The 21,640-nt window shown below is 39.2% G+C and overlaps 2 long non-coding RNA genes across 6 annotated transcripts; one reads left to right on the top strand and one right to left on the bottom strand.

Annotated features, from left to right (window-relative positions):
• Nucleotides 1-608: 608 nt before the first annotated feature.
• Nucleotides 609-4,368, bottom strand: LOC129640391 (uncharacterized). Of its 5 annotated transcripts, none has more exons than XR_008708784.1 (3): nt 4,266-4,368; nt 2,197-2,273; nt 609-801 (listed from the first exon to the last, which is right to left on the bottom strand). It is a non-coding gene; the product is annotated as an uncharacterized LOC129640391 (long non-coding RNA). The 5 variants fall into 5 exon arrangements; XR_008708781.1 differs by lacking the exon at nt 4,266-4,368 and adding an exon at nt 3,944-4,075; XR_008708783.1 differs by lacking the exon at nt 4,266-4,368 and adding an exon at nt 4,021-4,044.
• Nucleotides 4,369-4,574: 206 nt separating this feature from the next.
• LOC129640390 (uncharacterized) lies at nt 4,575-20,480 on the top strand. Its single transcript, XR_008708779.1, has 4 exons — nt 4,575-4,888; nt 10,127-10,253; nt 19,205-19,327; nt 19,696-20,480. It is a non-coding gene; the product is annotated as an uncharacterized LOC129640390 (long non-coding RNA).
• The last annotated feature ends 1,160 nt before the right edge of the window (nt 20,481-21,640 follow it).

Below are 21,640 nucleotides of genomic sequence, written 5' to 3' on the forward strand. Positions count from 1 at the left end.
TTTCTTAAGGCATTTTGTTAAACCTGGTGAAGTTGGGAAACCCATCAATAGACATTTATTGGGAGCCTGGTACATTGCAGGCATATTGTGAAGAAGGCATAGTTCCCTCTCTCAAAGATCATACTGTCCACTTATAAAGATAACACAATTATATCAAGCAAAAGGGTCAATACAAGCAAGAGTTTAGTTCAGAACTAAACTCTAAGGAACATACCCACATTTTCCAATGTTCAGGAATCACAGAGGACTCATGTATGCAGAGCATGTTTGAGGAAGGGACTGGAGTTTAAGCAGGGGAATAATGAATAATGAGTAGATGTTGTTCTTGTTGGTGGAAGGAAAGTGCTTTCTAATAAGAAATAGAATGTAATGTGACAGAAAGCCACTAAGTTACCAGGTAAAGCTTCCCTCGCCAAGCTAGTTTTCCTGATTAAAAATGATAATAATAGGACTTCCCTGGTGATACAGTGGTTAAGACACCACACTTCCACCTCAGGGGGCATGGGTTCAATCCCTGGTCCCACCTGTCAAGCCATTCAGCTAAAAAGTAAAAAAAAAAAAAAAGATAATAACAAGGAAAGGACAAAAAAGCAGACTAAATTGGCAGGCACCTTTCACTCATCGCCTTTATTCTCTTTTTTTCTCCAGGATCCACACGAGATGCCTAGAAGTGGGGCCACCATATTGCCACTCTTAGGACCGGAGACACAGGCTTTGGTGGTGCAGGCAGAAGCTTGAAGGAGCCTTATTTCTTCATTTCCGCAAGCAGGTGTGCCCTCTGGATTTCTTCCTTTCCAGCATCTTGTATGAGAAAAGTAAGATCTTATTTCAGTATACCATTATCACCTGGTTCCTGTTACTTACAGTGAAACACAATCCAAACTAACAGGGCTATATAATTTCAATACACACTGCATCAAAAAACTTTACCTTTCCAAGTTCTTTACCAAGGCTTGCCAGAAAAAATACAGGACACTCAGTTATATTTGAAGTTCAGATAAATGATGAATACCTTTGGTAGTATTTAAGTATGTCTCATGTAATATTTTCTGTATACTTATACTGAAAAATTATGTGTTGTTTATTTGAAATTCAAACATAACTGGGCATCCTGTATTTTGCTTTATAAAAAAATGGCAACACTATTCACGTGTCACACAAAACCTATTCATGGCCAGACCATTCCTACTTGCAAGAAAGTCTTGGACACGCTGTCCACTCCAGCTGTGAAACAAATGGAAGTTCTTTTAGTAAGTTAAAGGAAGGGGTGTTAGGTAATTAGTAGTGCCTCTCAATAGAGAGAAGTGAGATTTGGTTCTTGGGCCTCAGAGGAAAAAATGCAATAAGAGGAAAATCAGGTATATTCCCCTCTGAAGGCATTTTCCTCCCCTTTATTTTAGAATCCTTTGTTTATATTTTCCTTGTAAAAGAATATTTGTAGTTCTATCATTTAACATATTCAATCATTTCAGCCTATTTCCTACAATTTCCCCCAATCATAGTGTCATTTCTTTTATATAGTTGTAACCATAAGGTAGATAAATCTTGAGCCCTACTTTTTTCTTTAAAAACATTTCAAAAAACATTTACCATTTTACTGCATGCTCTTTCTAAACATAATTTTCATTGTTGCTGAATATTCCACTGAAATGATTTTCTATAATTTACTTAACCTTTTACCCATGTTTGATCTATTTTCTTCTTTTAAATATTTTGGCTTTCTTTTTAATATTAAAATAATGATAGATAAACATCTTTGTTGCAGCTGTTTTATTTTGTATGGGTTAGAATTTTGAATTATGTATAAAGAGCCATGTATTAGATTTGGAATTACTCTGTCAGGTAATAGGATTATTTTTAGTCTTGATATATATTTTTGGTTTTAATAGTCCCTGTTTCCAGGTTAGCCTTTAGCAAAATTATGAAATTGGGTGACTTTAGATTGTCTTTGTTTCTGTAACCTTCCATTCTGCAGATCATTTATTTTTGGTGTATCTCACATTCCTTCCCATTTTCAAGTATCCGGTGCTTTTCTGCTCGTTTCTCCCATTTATATCCTGCTTTCAAAATGGATCTAATTTTAATCATTTATGTCACTTTAAAATTAAGTCAATATTTCTTGGCTCCCAGAGAATATTTGGAGAGGTAATGTACCTTAGTTACAGACTTAGTTTAAATATCAGGTTTGTCACTTACTTGCAATGTGTGACTTGAAGGAGTACTTCACATTTCTGAGCGTGGTTTTCTCATCAATAAAATGAAGATGTTAACACCTTTAAGTCAGGGTTGTTATGAGGATAAAACAAGATAATTATGTAAAGATTTCAGCATGCTGCTAAGCCAATAGTATTTAATAGATTCTAGATATTATTTATCATAATTATCATCTTCATTTTAACACCATTTATACTCATGAAATGAAAACATTATTTACCCATAAGGAAACTACCCCAGCTTGAATATCATACAATATCTTACTCCTAGTATTTATTCAAAATATCTTTGATGACTTTTCTTCCCCTACCATCCACTAGAGAATCCTCTATAGCGGCCTTGAGATGATGTAATGTGAATACTCACTGACTACTGTGCAAATGGTGGCCACCATGCCAGGCTAAAGCCCTGAAAACATTTTTACTCACAAAAATTTCAGCATAACTTTAAACATTTAATATTTACATAGAAGACAATTTTTTTAAAAGAAACAACAAAATACAGTAAAATGTGTGTTCACTTTTAGACATAATGTAAATTGAAAAAAGAAATGGTGACATGGCCAGGTCGGTCCTGAATCATTAAGATATCTTTGATATAAATGTCAAAAAAAATTGTTTTAGGATGCATGCTTCCATAAATTAATCAATATAAGCAGTAAATAGATTTTTAACAGTGAAGAATTAAAGCAAAAAAATGCTAGCAATTTCCTTGGGATAGTAAAAATTATTAATCATGACTATTAGAACCATCAACTTGTTCCATCCTTTTGTTAATTGAAAAAAATGGAGGCTCTGGCTTTATTCACATGCTTCTTTGAAACAAATAAACAGTACAAAACATTAGCCTGCAGAAATTAAGTCAATTTCAGCAAACATTAATAATTCCCTCAACAACGTATCAGACCTAAAGCATGTCTCTAACCCAAGCCATCCCCTTTTGAAAAGGCAGTAAGGCAAGAGGGAAAAAAAAAAAAAAAAAACAAAGCAAATGCTACTGGCTTGTATATTTTGAGGGCCAGGGGAAAAGGAGATGAATAAAGGCTGAAGAAGAGAGCAAAGCTTGACAAAAATGAAAGCACTTTTTATGGTTGTGTCAGTACTTTCTACTACAGATATCCAATGTGTGGAGGTTTATAACTTTGTTCTAATAATTCATCTGCAAGTGGCAAAGAGGGTGGCAATGTGGGAATAAAAAATTGTGTGCATGTTTTTATAGAAAGATTTATAACTACTGAATTGAAAATCACTTAGTTATTCCAGTGACAAAAGTCAGAACCAAATAACATTCATGCTTGTGTTCAAAACCCCTGAATAGCTAGCTGTTGTGTGAATCCTTACAAAGAGAACAAAATTATGCATGGCATAAGAGACACTAATATTTGGTATTTTCTTTTGCTATCGCCTTTGTTTTATAATGTCACCTACTGAACAGATTCAATAAGGGATATTTTTAAAAATTTCCCCCCTGATTAAAATTTCCAATAGTTAAGAGGTTAGAGACAATGAAAGTCTGCAAACTGACTGCCACCCATTAGCACTGACCTTTACTAACATTGAACTTGACGTCTGTCTACTCTTTCTCAAGCCGCTCCTCAGATATAGGCATTCCTCTGACACTAGTCTTAGCCATTCTTGCACATTATTATTATTATTTTTTTGTCTCTGTGGAAATTGCAGCTACTTCGTGACATCATCTACCATGGTAAATGTTACCAAGTTTCTGAAACCTTCTTGGAATTTTCCCCAGCAGCATGAATCCATGTTCTCATAGCAATCTGAATATCCCAATTAGAAGCCATCATACTGTTAGAGTTCCAGTACGTTTTGACAGTGTCTTCCTGCAAACATTTGTGACTCTGCCTGAGCTTAACTCAGCCCTTATATAGAAGGGGCTGGCAGGGAGTGCTGGGTTTTGAGAAATCCTCAGCCAATATGGGATGGGAGTTGGAAGACACTCCAGCTTCCTCAAGGGGCTAAATCTTCAGATACATTTAGTACTGTCTCCCAGAGATCCCACTCAAGAGTGGAGGCACAGGGTTGTTCATACACCTTTTATTGGCTTTCTTCATTCTCATTCTCATTTTTTATTCTGCTGATGCTCCCTGGGAATCGTCTCCCAAATAAATAACTTTCTTTTCAATTTTTGTCTCAGCATCTGCTTCTTAGAAATCCCAAATTAAGATAGTACCAGAAGTGATTCTAGGTAGCAGAACCTCAGAAAGAAAGGCTGGAATGAGACCACTTGCCACATGAGTGCTAACAAAGATCCACTGATGGTGGTGAGAGGAGGATTGCTGATGGGTCTTGGCCTGTTGTAGCATCATGATTACAACGATTTTCAGGTGTGGTTAAACTGGGACGGACTATAGCTGCATTAGCTCCAGTGCCCCAGGGATAAGGTGGGAATGAAAGGCGATGATAAGGATTGGGTTCAGCTGGCTGTTGTTAACTGTGATTGGAGCCCTGAAGAAGGAAAATTGCGAGCTGAGGTCAACCAGCTCTCCAAATGTAGTGTGAAAGTCAGAATGCTCCTCGGCGGCCATTAAGGAGATTCTCATATCCTAGAACCAGAGGGCAGAAGGTGCTGAGAATCGCTACCAAGATCTGGTTTTAAAAGGGAGGTAGTTACAAAGAAGGCAGAATAAGCAGCTCCTGCAAATCCTAGGCTAAAGGTAAGCCCTGATGGGGAAAGAGGAATGCTCAGAAGTGGGATGGGGACTTTTTAAAATATATATTTATTTATTTATAGCTGCGCTAGGTCACCCCACTCCAGTACTCTTGCCTGGAAAACCCCATGGATGGAGGAGCCTGGTGGGCTACAGTCCATGGGGTCGCTGAGGGTCGGACACGACTGAGCGACTTCACTTTCACTTTTCACTTTCATGCATTGGAGAAGGAAATGGCAACCCACTTCCATGTTCTTGCCTGGAGAATCCCAGGGACGGGGGAGCCTGGTGGGCTGCCGTCTATGGGGTCGCACAGAGTCGGACACGACTGAGCGACTTAGCAGCAGCAGCAGTGCTAGGTCATTGTTACTGTGCATGGGTTTTCTCTAGTTGTGGTGAGTGGGGGCTACTCTCTAGTTGTGTGGGCTTCTCACTGCAGTGGCTTCTCTTGTTGCAGAGAATGGCTCTGTGGCTTGTGGGCTACAGTAGTTGCCCTGTGGCATGTGGGATCTTCCTGGACCAGGTATGGAACCAGTGTCCCCTGCATTGCAAGGGAGATTCTTAACCACCGGACCACAAAAGGAAGCCGGGATGGAGGCTTTTGAAAACAGGCCCTTGAAAAAACCTTGAAGCAATAGATCTGCTCTCTTTTACCCTCAATGCTTCTACCAATAACCGGTCAAGTCTCAGCATGGCCTGCACTGGGGAGTTCCATTCTGGCTCTACCGGGAAGATATATACCAGTAGGAAATGGGAAAACATATCTGAGAAACATGTTGTGGGTGCTGGACTGGGATGAGGGTCACTGAACTTAAAGCTGGTAGAGATTTTATCGAGGCACTCTCCTGAATCAGAATTTAAAGTCCTGGCAAAGATGGGTGTGCGTGCATGCTAAATCAGTCGTGTCCAACTCTTTGTGACCCTATGGACTGTGGCCCACCAGGCTCTTCTGTCCATGGGATTTACCAGGCAAGAATACTGCCATTTCCTTCTCCAGGGGATCTTCCCAACCCAGGGATCAAACCCATGTCTCCTTCGGTGCCTGGAAGTCCCCTGGTGAGGTGGCTGGGAATACCTTGGCAGAGTATTGACTATCATCAAAAAACTTAGAGAAGTGAGTTTTGGTGTTTTATTTTTTTAAAATTGAAGTATGGTTGTTTTATAATGTTGTGTTAATTTCTGCTGTACAGAAAAGTGATTCAGTTATATGTATATATACATTCTTTTTTTAATATGCTTTTCCATTATGGTTTACCATAGGATATTGACTATGGTTTTCTGTGCTATGCAGTAGGACCTTGTTTATCCATTCCACATATAAAAACTTATATCTGCTAACCCCAGTCTCCCATTTCATACCTTCCCCAACCCCCTCCTCCTTGGCAACCACTAGTCTGTTCTCTATGTCCATGAGTCTGTGTTTTGTAGATAGGTTCATTAGTATTCTGGCCTGGAGAATCCCATCCATGGACTCTACAGTCCATGGGGTCACAAAGAGTCAGACATGACTGAATGACTTTCACTTCACTTCATTTGTGTCATATTTTAGATTCCACATATAAGTGATATCATATGGTATTTGTCTTTCTCTTTCTGACTTACTTTAAGAATTGAGCATTGTTAAATGGATTTTGGAAAGCCAGAGAATTCTTTAGTGCATGACATTTCTAGGAAGGTAGCTGTATGTTACATAAACAAATAGTCCAAACCTCCATGCCGCCCACCTCTGTGCTGACATTTATCCCTGAGCTTTCACCTATGACTCTATAGAATCTTCCCAGTGATGAACTGATGAAAGAGTTAAAATTCTGTTCTGGTACATGTGTGGCTCAACGTGTTAGTGAAAGCAGAAATGAATACATCAAGCCCTACTGAGGGGTGGCCTTAAATGACAGAGGTGATGGTGAAAATACCCCAGAGCTTTGGGTGGTACACCTGCTCATCAACTTGTGTGGTGGGCTATTAGGCCTCAGCTAAGACTATTTGGAATCCTTGGAAGTGGTAAATGACTTGGCTTGTTGTCTGATGCTCTTTGAAGGAGCACGATGGGAAAAACAAAGATCAGACGTCAGATGAGAAGGCATGTAGCTGTTATCTCTGGGAGTGGTCAGGTGTAAAGTCTGTGAATCTTTGTTTTGAATGTCAATGCCTATTGAATATCATTCAGCACAGAAAAGGCACTGCATTAGAAAGGGAACAGGATGATTGTCCAGTGGACATCAGCAACCTCTATCCTTAGCACCCCAGTGGATTCCTTATGGCATGATGATTCCCCGAATGGCGTAGCCATGTGGGCAGGATGAAGGTTGCACATGGGTACAGCAGCATGGGCCTCTCACACCCAAGCTGGTCTATCTACTGCCACGTCTGCACATCCAGCCTGTCAGCGGCAGAGAACAATGAAGAACCCTCAGTGGAGGACCATCTTTAAAGGAGAATAACCGCTGATGACAAATAGATTACATTGAATCCTTGTATTAGTTTCTTATGGCTGTTGTAACAAATAACCCCAAACTTGGTACCTTAGGACAATAGAAATTTATTCCCTCACAGTTCTGAAGGCCAAAAATCAGAAATCACCTAGCCAAATTCATTGTATTGGCAGGGTACTGCTCTCTCCCAAGGCTTTAGAGGGAAATCCTTTCCTTGTCTCTCTCAGCTTTTGGTGGCTGCTAGCATTCCTTGGTCGGAGAAGGCAGTGGCACCCCACTCCAGTACTCTTGCCTGGAAAATCCCATGGACGGAGGAGCCTGGTAGGCTGTGGTCCATGGGGTTGCTAAGAGTTGGGCACGACTGAGCGATTTCACTTTCACTTTTCACTTTCATGCATTGGGGAAGGAAATGGCAACCCACGCCAGAATTCTTGCCTGGAGAATCCCAGGGACGGGGGAGCCTGGTGGGCTGCCGTCTCTGGGGTTGCACAGAGTCAGACACAACTGAAGCAACTTAGCAGCAGCAGCAGCATTCATTGGTGGGTGGCCACATCACTCCAATCTGCTACTTTGGTCCCACTACCTTCTTCTCTGTGTGGCAGAGACCCTTTGTCCCCTCTCTTACCACACATGATTGAAAGGGTTTAGGATCAACTGGAATAATTCAGGGTAATAGCCCCGTGGCAAGATCCTTCATTTAATCACATCCACAAAGACTTTCCCCCATACACTGTAACAGTTTCCAGGGATCAGTACCTGATCTGTTTATTCAGACCACTGTATACCCTCCACTTAAGATGAAGCAGATATCTGTTCTTACTGAGTTTGGCATGAGTTTCTGGTATGGCTTTGGCTTCCCTGCCTGTGATAGTAATGCTGACACTAGTACCTGAAAGTTCACAGAGTGTCTTATTTACTATTATATCGATAGAATGCCATGGAACATAGCCTTATACACAGGGATTCACCTTCCTGAAAGGTGAAATTGGGAGCTGCATGCACGGGTCCCTGGGATTCCCTGGTCCTCCCATATGCCTTATTACCTGGTCTATTTTCATGTTTAAATGGCTTAAGGGGAGCTTAGAGATGAGAGTTTATAAGTTTGGGACACTGTTCAAGATTCAAGAAATGTGTGAACCAACAGCCATTATATAGGTTACTGTATTCTTCATAGATAGAATATACAGATTTGGGAACAAAAAAGTGGAATTAGGAATTAACTTTCTCATTATTAGTCTCAAGGGCCCACTTGGGGAATTTATACTTCCCATTCATCCATATTTAGGTTAAGTTGAACTAGAAATTGTAGCTCCAGAGGGTGGTGGTGGAATCTACCAGGGGACAAAGGGAAGTGCCACTAAAGCTAAAGTCAAAGGTACTGAGAGTGACTATTTTGAGTTCCTCATATCAGTAGATCATCAAGCAAAGAGAGGATTTACTATATGGTCCTGACTTATTGACCCTGATGAGTATGAGCAGATAGGATTGTTGCTACATAATCATGTATGTGTGTGCTCAGTCGAGTCCGATTCTTTGTGATCCCATAGCCCCTAGCCTGGCCGGCTCCTCTGTCCATGGGATTTTCCAAGCAAGAATACTGGAGTGGGTTGCCATTCCCTTACATAATATTGGGTTGGCCAGAAAGTTCGTTTGGATTTTTTTAACCCAAGCAGAGGGAAGTATTTGTTTCTGGAACTCAGGAGACTCACTGGAGTGGCCTTTGGTGCTTCTCTGCCTGCTGATAACCTTGAACAGGCAATTGCCTCAATCATGGCCCGAAAAGGACAAGGTAACCAGGACCCCAGTTTCCACAGGGCAAGAAACCTAGACCAGCACAAATGCTGGCCAGAGTGATGAGAATCAGAAATGGCTGTTAGATGTAGGAAATGAAAAATCTTGCTTCTGGCTTCAAGATCACCCATAGTGGTATGATACTTGTGTTTAAAAAGACTTTATTCTGAATTTTTTTTAAAGAAATAATGACTGGCTGAAGAAGCAGTGCCAAGGCAGAATAAACTTAATGTGGACACAAGTGGAACTGAATGGTGCAAGGGGTGGATGACAGCAGATACTCTCAAGGGCCCTGTTCACATCCCCTTGGCAAAAAGTGTTTGAATGTTATGTTCCACAGCATAGGTATAAGGAACATGGTTCCATGGTACAATACACAAATGACTATCAAAGTGCTTGGTAGTATAATAGGAACTCAGTGAATGTTTGCTGAATTAATAAATGAATACATGGATGTATGAGTATACAGATGACTTCTGTGGTAAGCAGAATTATAAGATGCCTCCTCTTATCTTTGTTTTATTTGTTTTTTGGCCATACCCCATGACATATGGGATCTTAGTTCCCTGACCATGGATAGAATCCATGCCCCCTGTAGTGGAAGCATGAAGTCTTACCAACTGGACCACCAGTGAAGTCCCTCCTCTTAATATCTGTTATCTCCTCATGTTACTCCTGTGATGCTGTTAGGTTACATGGCAATCAAATGAAATGTTACAGACATGATTAGGTTATTAATGAGATGACTTTAATATAGAGAGATTATCTTGGTAGACCTAATCTTATCACATTGGCCCCTTAAAGGCAGTGTTTTCTCTGGCTGAGAGCAGTGCAGACATCAGAAAGATTAGAAATGAGAGAGGGATTCTTGTGAGGGAGTTTCTCTTGAGATGGACGTGGCCACAGGCCAAGGATCTAAGAGAGGTCTCTGGTTGCTGAGAACAATGCCTGGCCAACAGCCAGCAAGAAAACAGGGATTTCAGTCATATAACCTCAAGGAATTGTATTCTGCCCACAACAGGAATGATGCTGGAAGTGGATTCTTCTCTAGAGTCTCCAGAAAAGAGCCCAACATTGACTTAGGCCTTCTGAGCCCCCCTGCAGAAAAATCCACCTGGAGTTGTGATGATCAGAACTGTGAGGTAAAAGTATGTGTCATTTCAAGCCACTAAATTTGCAGTAAGTTGTTATGCGGCAATAGAAAATTCATATGACTTCTAAACCTAGAACCCTCATCCAGATCTAGGCTGAAGCTTCTGTCTTGAATGGCCACTGAGTGCCAGAATGTTTGAGGATATTTCCTTGTCACCTAAAACCGAGTATGCGTAAATCAGAATCTGTCATGGTCTATGACCTACTAACTCATCTTTTGGGAATTACTAAGTGACCCCAAAATCTTTTCTATAAATGTGACTCCAAACCTCTGAGCTTTCATCCAAGCCAAGGTAGCTTTCGTCATTTACTGTAGTATTGTCAAACTCCAGTCTTCTATCACCTTCAACATTTTTGCTTCATAGTAAAATTAGCTACAATGCTCTTAATATTTTTCTGTACATCCGCTCATTCTTTTACTTAAATGCATGCATGATAAAAGCATGTCACTACCATAAATGGTAAACTAGTATCATTGACCATAAATAGAGGGTAAATGTAAAAATAAATACAATGAAAATAAACTTTTGAATTTCAGCTAGATACTGCTGGCTGCTGAAGGCTCTGAACATAAGGCCTGCTCACTCTTTGTTTAAAAAAGGAGATTAGCAAATGTTAGAGAGGTGTTAAGTCAAAATAGCTCAAATAGCTCAAATTGAGAATTTCTCTTGACATAATTAGAGGGATTGAAAGAGATTTAAAATGGAAATAGCATTTTCCCCTATGTGTTAGTTACATTCTTTAATGCCTTTTCCACTGCAATTTAAATTATTTAAATATCACCCCAAATCATCTTGGATACCTTGTGGTGAGAGTCCAACACTTTGAAAAATATTCTGAGTGACTAAAAATTAGCTTTCCATCTAAGAGAACTGTGTAAACTTGGACATGTACTGAGTAAATGATCAAGATGTATCATTATTGCTATTATCACCAGTATCATCACATTACCATCATTGTCTCCACCCTCCTCCACATTTTTTATCTCAAATCAGTTTTACTCTTTATAAAACATATCAGTGGTTTCTCTTACAGTTATTACTCCTCCCCATTCACTTTCTTAATCTTTATTTTGGAAAAAAAAATATTGTCTCCTAATCAATACTGTTGTGTAAAAATCCTTTGCATTACCACTAGCTTTCCTTCCAAAATTAATATTTGATCACTTCTGAATAACATAAGACCAGAATGTAATATTGGGGTTATCATGAGCCATTGAGTAAGGCAGGCTCTTCTGCCTCACCCCCAGTCACTCCCAAGCACATCAGCTTGTTTTACTCTCCTTTAGGGCACTTATCCTCATTTGTAAATTTTCTTATTTTCGGTGGTTTCGTGTCAAGTCAATCTCACTCGACCAAAGCATAAGCTCAGGGAGTATGAGGACCTGGTTTTTCTTTGTGTCTCAGTGCAGCATCAGAGGAGCACCTGTCACATAATAGGTCCTCAGTGACCTTGGTTAACCTTCACCTCCCTAACCTTGGTTTCATAACCTGCAAAATGGAGATAACAGTGCCCAGCTAACACAGTAGTTGTGAGGACTAAATGAGATTACTTATGTAAAGCTTCTGGTACATCAACAGAAGCTATTAGTATATCTTCGTATCGTTGTTGGAATAAGGTCAATCTTAGACTAGTATTCAAAGACTTCTAGACTTACGTCATCAATTTCTATATCTCAACCCATTTTTCACATTAACCTGATACTCCAGCTCTTGTTGTAATATTTGTTTATTGACTGTTTGACTTAGGCTAGGTTTGGGGTATACAAAACAAAAAGACCTGGTTTCTGCCCTCATAGAGATATAAGATAAGATAGACTCATAAAGGAGACAAAAATTGTGACAATAACCATAATGAAATAATGCACAACATGTATTGCAGATATTAGAGAAACAGTGTCCTGGGCTACCTGGCTATGAATGAGCTAGGGGTGGAGGATGCAGGAGGAGAGGAACGAAATGCCATCATTGCATAACCAAGGCTTTTGCAGCCCTCTGGGATGCCTGGACTTCCCAAGTGGCACTAGTGGTAAAGAACCTACCTGCCAATGCAGGTAGATGTAAGAGACCCGGGTTGGATCCCTGGCTGGAGAAGATCCCCTGGAGATCTTCTCCAGGCAACCCACCCCAGTATTCTTGCCTGGAGAATCCCATGGACAGAGGAGCCTGGTGGGCTGCAGTCCATGGGGTCGCAAAGAGTCAGACACGACTGAAGAGAGTTAGCAGCAGCAGCAGGGATGCCTTTGCCTCCTACTTAAATATCCCTTTTTACATGAAATTGCCCCCAAATTTCCTTAATAGCATTTACCCTGATTTTTCCTTTCCTCCTTCACTCCTAGCTCATACTTTGTTGATGTACTCCTCCCAGACTCCAGGCTCTCCTATTTAATTTTTACTTTTTTCTGTTCATTTCACAAGACAGCAAGTTTCCAAAGCATGGTAAATGTTTTTTGTTTGTTCTTCTCTACAGACTTTGTGGTTATTTTGGAAGTTACTTTGCTAAAACTAGAGCTTCTGTCATTTCTTTGGGTCTACAGGTCCCAAATCTATTCCTTCAGTTTACTGCAAATTATCAGTATCTCTGCCTAAGAGCATTATGTTCTTATAAAATATTAATTTTATGAAAGTAGCCATATATAACTCCTTTTATCATGTGTTAGAAAAAGGATTTAAAGCACAGAACAAGTCACTAGGCACAATCCAGTGCAAACTCTAAACTGGTACTTGAGTTTAAATGAGACTGAATATGGGAATAAGAATAAATGTGGGAAAAAGTAGAAGTGAGTGAAAAATGGTTGTGGCAAAATTACCAGCTGTTATTTATAGTCTGTGCCAAGTATAAATATGTCCTTGCAAAACTTGAAGAGATGAGTCGTCAGTTATTTCAAGACAAATTTCTGACTTGCTTTATATTATTTAAGAGTATTTTATGAAGACAGTATTAAAAATTCTGTATATAGACGGACAGATAGATGAAAGGACATTATGATGTGACCAGTGGGCCTCACCTAAAGATTAGAAACTTGTGGTCATCAAATCTTTTTGGTTTTTCATACATATCTACTTTATCTGAAATAATATGGAAAGAAATACATTCGAGTTTACAGTAATCATAGCACTTCACAGCTTAACACCAATTTACCAGGCTCATGAGAGAGAGCCTTTGGTCTGTAGCTTCTCCAAGGTAAGATCAAAGCGAGAAGTTTCCTGCACTAAATACACAGATCTCAGCCACTCTGCATATTTTGTTTTGTGGTTGCTATTTCTTTTGTCCCTAATGGTGATTGCACATATTTATTTATTGTGGGATCACAGTGGGCATGAACTCCCATGAAAACCAATCATGACCTTCTGCTTCGTTTACACACTCAAGAATGTCTTATGTGTAAGGCTCTGTGCTGGGGACTGGGATAAACAAGAAGGGAGACAGCAAAATCCCTCCCTTCAAGAAACTTATAGAAAAGTAGAGAAGCTAAGATAGAGAATATAGAAAATGGAAAAACAGAGAAGTCAATCCTTGACAATATGATGTGATATTCAAGTAGTACATATTCTCAGTGTTGTTCAGTCACTAAGTCATGTCCAACTCTTTGTGACATCATGGACTGCAGCACCCCGGGCTTCCCTGTCCTTCAGTATCTCCCAGAGTTTGCTCAAACTCATGTGCATTGTGTCGATGATGCCATCCAACCATCTCATCCACTGTTACATAGCTAATCACTGTTTCTTGTGGTCAGGATGGTGTCTTCTAAATCCTTATCTCTATTCACAGCTTTCATCATACAGGATCCAACCTAATTGTTTCGTGTAGATCTTTTTAATAAGAAGGGACATTTGTGATTATCCAAATCACTAATTTTTATAGAAACCAAGTTCCCCAAAAGTTTAAACAGCTAGCTAATGGTTTACTACCTTAGAATCCAGGTCTCCTGATTTACAATGCCAAATGCTAATACTTTAGCCACATTCATCCACATCTTCATTCTCTGAAGGAATGTAGCACAGAACTGTTAACAGATTAACTGATAATAATATTTATAATGCTTGAAAAAGTTGGTTAGACTCATGAAGTTTCATATCTATTACTGTATAGCACCCACTAGCTAGTTAAAAAAAAGGATTTATTGAACCCACTTTAAATCTTATTTAAAACTATGTAGATAACTGAATCTCACTTGAGGCAATAAATATTTATCAGATTTTAGTAAAAACAAATCTTTTTGTTGTTGTTTTTCTTAATTTAATTTTTGTTTTATATTGGAGTATAGTTCATTTACAATGTTATATTAGTTTCAGGTATATAGCAAAGTGAATCGGTTAAACATATACATACATCCATTCTTTTTCAGATTCTTTTCCCATGTAGGTTTGTATGGAATATTGAGAATTCCCTGTGCTATGTCCTTGTTGATTATCTTTTATATATAGTAGTGTGTATATGTCAATCTCTAACTCCTAATTTAGCCCTCCCTTCAGCGTTTCCCCTTTGGTAACTGAAAGTTTGTTATCTATGTCTGTGAGTTTATTTATATTTTGTAAATAAATACATTTTTTTAGATTTCACATATAAGTGATGTCCTATGATATTTTTTTCTTCCTCTGTCTTATTTAACTTAGTATCATAATCTCTAAGTCCATCCATGTTGCTGCAAATGGCATTATTTCATTCCTTTTTCTGGCTGAGTAATATTCCGTTGTATATATGTACCTCATCTTCTTTATCCATTCCTCTGTCAGCAGATGTTTAGGTTGCTTCCATGCCCTGGCTGTTGTAAAGAGTGCTGCAATGAACATTGGGGTGCATGTCTCTTTTCAAATTAGTTTTCTCCAGATACATGCCCAGTAGTGGAATTGCTGGATCATATGGTAGCTCTATTTTAGTGTTTTAAGGAACTTCCATAATGTACCAATTTACATTCCCATCAGCAGTATAGGAATGTTCCTTTTTCTCCACACTCTCTCCATCATTTATTATTTGTAGACTTCTTGATAATGACCATTTTGACCAAAGTGGGGTGAAACCTCATGTAGGTTTTTTTTAATGAGAGGATAATTCTTTTACAATATTGTGATGGATTTTGCCATACATCAACATGAATTGGCATTATGTCCCCTGCCTCTTAAACCCCCCTCCCAGCTCCCTCCCTGTCCCATCTAGCTTGTCACAGAGCACTGGGTTTGGGTACATTGAACTCCCACTGGCTGTTTTACATGTAATGACGTATATGTTTTGATGCTATTTGCTCATATCATCCCACACTCTCCTTCCCCAACTATGTCCAAAATGTCTGTGTCTCCTTTGCTGCCATGCAAGTAGGATCGTCAGTACTCTATCTTTCTAGATTCCATATATATGCGTTAATATATGATATTTGTCTTTCTCTTTCTGACTTACTTCACTTTGTATCATAGGCTTTAAGTTCATCCACCTCATTAGAACTGACTCAGATTCGTTCCTTTTTATGGCTGAGTAATATTCCATTGTGTATATGTACCACAACTTCCGTATCCATTCATCTGTTCATGGACAAGTAGGTTGCTTCTGTGTCCTGCTGCTGCTGCTGCTAAGTCACTTCAGTCATGTCCGACTCTGTGTGACTCCGTAGACAGCAGCCCACCAGGCTCCCCCATCCCTGGGATTCTCCAGGCAAGAACACTGGAGTGGGTTGCCATTTCCTTCTCCAGTACATGAAAGTGAAAAGTGAAAGTGAAGTCACTCAGTCGTGTCCAACCCTCAGTGACCCCATGGACTGCAGCCTACCAGGCTCCTCCATCCTAGCTATTGTAAATAGTACTGCAAGGAACATTGGGGTACATGTGTCTTTTTCAATTCTGGTTTCCTCAAGATATATTCCCAGTAGTGGGATTGCTGGGTCATATGGTAGTTTTATTCCTAGTTTTTTAAAGACTCTCCATACTGTTCTCCATTGTGGCTGTATCAGTTTGCATTCCCATCAGTAGTGTAGGAGGGTTCCCTTTTCTCCACACCTTCTCCAGCATTTATTGTTTTTGGACTTTTTGATGATGGCCATTCTGCCTGGTGTGAGATGACACTTCCTTGTAGTTTTTTTGCATTTCTCTAATAATGAGCAATGTTAAGCATCTTTTCATGTGTTTATCTCTATTGGAGAAATGTCTATTTAGGTCATCTGCCCACTTTTTGATTGGGTTGTTTGTTTTTCTGGGATTGAGCTGCTTGAGCTGCTTGTATATTTTGGAGATTAATTCTTTGTTAGTTGTTTCATTTGCTATTAATTTCTCCCATTTTGAAGGTTGTTTTTTTCACCTTGCTTATAGTTTTCCTTCATTGTGCAAAAACTTTTAAGTTTAATTAGGTCCCATTTGTTTATTTTTGTTTTTAGTTCCATCATTCTAGGAGGTGAGTCATAGAGGGTCTGGCTGTGGTTTATGTCAGAGAATGTTCTGCCTATGTTTTCCTCTAAGAGCTTTTCATTGTAGTGATGTTAAACATCTCTTCGTGTACTTTTAGCCATCTGTATGTCTTCTTTGGAGAAATGTCAATTTAGATTTGCCCATTTTAAAGATTTTGGTTCAGATGTTTATCACTCCCCTGACCACGAAAAATTCTATAAGATTCTTTAAATTCTCTTATTCTTGAGGGGAAGTCATGAATTTTAAGCTGGATTGTCATTTTTGAAAGTATGGTAAAGGGAAATACTGAAGTAACTACTGGAAATGTTGCATCTTTGTGTTTTTTTTTTTTTTTCCACAAGTCTTGGAGGAGCCTGAGATGCAAAAGGTATGCATTATATAGATGTCCATGGTTAGTGTGTCAGTAATTTATATTTCAGGGTTGAATGAGTCAATAAAGTCTCACTCCTTATCTTGATAAGATCGGCTACTTGGGAGGAGAGTTTTGATTGAGGAGGTGGGTGACTTTGAAACAAGAACATATTAGAGGTTAGGGCAGAATGTTAAATGTAGTCGGTAAATTACAATTACAGTAGCAGCAAGATAATATGTCCTTAAAAGATGAAGGATAGTGACACTGTATTTCTTCAATGCTTATACTATGACTGATAGATTTCTAAGCACTTTATGGGAATTAACACATTTAATCATCCTAACAGTCTACGAGTTGGGTACTATTAGTACCACCATTTAACAAATGAAGAAACTTAGTATTATGGTCTGATCCAATTAGTTAAAGGGGGTGGTAAAGGCAACAGGCTTCCCTCATCATCTCAGTATTAGGAAGTTTACTGTATAAGCAAGTTTGATACCTTTACACCAGTATTCACTGTAGCACATTCATAATAGCCAAAAGGTAGAAACAACCGTGTCCTTCAACAGATGGATGGATAAAAAAATGTGGTATATAAATACAATGGGATATTATTCAGTCATAAAAGAAATGGAATTCTGATGCATGTTATAACATAGATAAATCTTGAAAAGAGTATGCTAACTGAAATAAACCAGACACAGAAGGACAAATATTGTATAATTCCACTTATATGAGGTACCTAGAATATGCAAATTCAAAGAGACAGAAAGTAGAATAGGAAGTTACCAGGGAATGGGGAAGGAGTCAGGGGAGTTATTATTTAATGGTTACAGTATTTCTCTTTGGGATGATTAAAAAGCTCTGGTAATAGATAGTGGTGATGGTTACATAGCATTCTGAATGTGATTAATGCTGCTGAATTGTATAATTAAAAATGATGAATTTTTTATTTTATATATTTTACTACAGCACATTTTTGAAAAAAGTTTGAAGATGAATTCAAGAGACTTCAAACATTTGTGAACCAAAATTTATTAGTCAGCAGGCACAAAAATAACCCAACCTGTAAATAACTCAACCCAAGCTGTAAAATCAGTAAAGTCTCAGGCCTCAGTCCTTGTGTGTGTTCATACCATATCTTACATGCAAACTGTACAGGAGGAAGACACAGCAATCTAGGAGAGTTCCAATAAATTTTCAGTCAACATCAGGTGTAGACAATGCTATAAATTATTGGTTGGATAGAGGACAAGTTCAGAATCAAACTTTGGGAACATTCTAGAAAACCAGGAGCTTGTTTGTTCCCTCTATCAGATTGATGCAAGGATGCAGAGGGCCTCTCAGAGAGTTTAACCCATCCACACATATCCTGGATGTTAAATTGCACTCTATATCGGGTACTTTCTTAGCGAAAAAACACTCAGATGGCATAGTCAAATGTCATAGTTGGGAAAAGTTCGAGAAAAGGATCATTCTTTTAATTGAAGTCTAGTTAATTTACAAATGTTGTGCCAATCGACTCAGTTATACTCATGTAGACATTTTTTTTAATATTCTTTTCAATTATGGTTTATCACAGGAAATTGAATATAGTTCCCTGTGCTGTACAGTAGGAGCTTGCTGTTTACTCACCCTATATATGATAGTTTGCATCTTCTAATATCCATAAAAAGAATGAAAAGGGCCATTCTTTATTATAGAAAGCAAGCTAGGAAAATATGAAGTTTTAATATCCAAACGTCATAGAAGTTATGAATCTCTCAATATATTTTTTATTCAAAGTTTATACCTGGAAATTTTGTATTTATACCCATTTGACTCAATGTAATATTAAAAACACACAATGTGAAGAAAAAGTTTCAAGTTATATTTCAAATACAATTTCTAGAATTTCATAATCTATTGTAGATATTAAAATGCAGACTGACTGTCAACACATGGGATGTGTGGGATTTAGGGATTAAATAGGTTTTTGTGTGTTGACCAGCCCACCAGTTTTTTGATCCAACTGTATTAAATTCAAATATATATGAAATTTGAAATAAACCTGTTTGTACCTAGACATTACTATTGATCCCAATATCTTACCTCTTTTTCTGCACTTTGGAGTTCTTACTACCCTTGGACTTAAGGGGAAGCATTGTCAGCAAAGGAAATTGGCATTCCTTTCTCCTGAAAGATTTTTCTCTTGTTTTGGCAGGAATTAGAGGAAGGGGGAAAATTTCACTCTGCCTTGGTTCCTCCAAAATGTCTTACCTAACTGACCATTCCTCTGTAGAGTCTTCTTCAGCACTGATGCTGTCAGCCCGTATTTTACAAAGAGGTACTAATCTGACATTTGGCTTTGTGGGTTGTTTAGTATTTTTCTTCTGTGTGTGTTCTGCTTCCCCAACTAGGCTGTTGGATCCTTGAGGGAATGTGTCTCTTATTTTGTATTCCCGTACAGTTCTGTGGGCAGTTGGTTCTCCCTAAGTCCTGGTGCACTGAACACTCAGGTTTCAAAGGCACAGGAAGCACACAGTTGTCAAGATCTTCATTTTAGCCACAGGAAGAATGGGACCACCACATTTCCAAGCAGAGTTTTACAAGTGCTCCCTACCCTGCATCTGAGATCCTGAGCTTTCACTCAGGAGAAGTAGATGAAAAGATTTGTTAGCATTTGTCCCTGATCATTATTTCATTTGGTTGTAGGTCAGCTCCTGGGTATCATGCTTGCCTTAGGGGCTGAACATAGTGAAGACAAGGCCAAGAAAATTCTGTACACTGCTGCTGCTAAGTTGCTTCAGTCGTGTCCGACTGTGTGCGACCCCATAGATGGCAGCCCACCAGGCTTCCCTGTCCCTGGGATTCTCCAGACAAGAACACTGGAGTGGGTTGCCATTTCCTTCTCCAGTGCATGAAAGTGAAAAGTGAAAGTGAAGTCGCTCAGTCATGTCCGACTCTTAGCGACCCCATGGACCGCAGCCTACCAGGCTCCTCCATCCATGGATTTTCCAGGCAAGAGTACTGGAGTGGGGTGCCATTGCTTTCTCTGATTCTGTATTCTGTACACTATTTGGGGCCAAAGGCGAAGTGGGAACTAATGCTGTTCAATATATTTTGTCCCTTGAAAATGTCTACTTTTTGTGTAACTAAGGGTAAAAAAAGGAATAGGAGTAGATGGAATGCTATAGGTGTCAGAAAACTGTGACCTATTGGCCAAATGCAGCTCACAGCCTGTTTTTGTAAATAAACTTTAAATGGAACACAGTCATGTCCATCTGTTTCCATATTGTCCATGGCTGCTTTGGAACTACCATGCTTAAGGGGACAGTTGTGACAGGGATCCTATGGCCCACAAAGCCTCAAGTACTTACTTTGTGGCCCTTAAGAGAAAAAGTTTCCTGACTCCTGGAACACTCAATCCATGGAATTTTTTTTAAAAATCCTGACTTTTGAACATTGCTTTAAAATAAAAATAAATAAGTAAATGAAAATTTAAATGGCTGTCTTCTATTTGCCCAAGGTGAGAGCACTGCTTTGGAGTTCATGACTCCTTTGTGGTATGATTTGAGGCCCATGCTTGTCCCAGAAGAGATGGCCCCTTTCCTGGCAAAATGTGAGGAACCTACCACTATGCTGCTGCTGCTGCTGCTAAGTTGCCTCAATCATGTCTGACTGTGCGACCCCATAGACGGCAGCCCATCAGGCTCCCCTGTCCCTGGGATTCTCCAGGCAAGAACACTGGAGTGGGTTGCTGTTTCCTTCTCCAATGCATGAAAGTGAAAAGTGAAAGCGACCTTGTGGACTGCAGCCCACCAGGTTCCTCCATCCATGGGATTTTCCAAGCAAGAACACAGGAGTGGGTTGCCATTGCCTTCTCCAGGGGATCTTCCTGACCTAGGAATCGAACCCAGGTCTCCTGCATTGTAGGCAGATTCTTTACTGACTGAGCTATGAGGGATGGATGCTTGAGCCCTTTTCCCCTACCTTGCCCTGTGCATCTCTTCCATCTGGCTGTTTCTCAGTTATATCCTCTTATAATAAACCAGTAATCTAATGAGAAAAAAGAAAAAATTCAGATACTTTTGTGGAAGGATGCTCAAAATCTTGTCTTTCTTTTCCTTGTGTATGTGTGTGTGAATTAAGCTCCACTTTTTCATTCCTGCAAGATAAGGAGGGAGAATGACTGAGTGATCATTAAGAGTTGAACATTGAGCTGGAAACATGGAGGAAATAGCAGAGAAGGAATGGAACTGATGTTACATATATTATCTCATTGGACCTCACAACAATCCTGTGAGCTTCATAAGGTATAATTGCCCCATCCTTAAATAAAAGGAAGCTCAGTCTCAAAGAAGCCAAGTGAATTGCCTAAGGTTAAACAGTTAATAAATAGCAGCGAAGGTCTTTAATTCTCGCTCTGAGGTTTTTTTCCATTATACTCCATTGCTTCTTCAACATCTTGCCATCTCCCCTGAGGCCACCATGCTAAAAGTGTAATTTCCTCTCTCCTGGAAATATGTCTGCCTTCTGGAACTTAAAATCATTCCCATAAGAGTTGTTGCTGTAAGTTGGTCCCACCTAAAATCCCCAAATTAAAATCAAACACCCACCATTTAAAGATGTTCCTTAAATTCTGTCTAGATATTCAGTG

The sequence above is a fragment of the Bubalus kerabau genome, chromosome X (genome assembly GCF_029407905.1).
Source record: "Bubalus kerabau isolate K-KA32 ecotype Philippines breed swamp buffalo chromosome X, PCC_UOA_SB_1v2, whole genome shotgun sequence".
Lineage (NCBI taxonomy): Eukaryota > Metazoa > Chordata > Mammalia > Artiodactyla > Bovidae > Bubalus > Bubalus kerabau.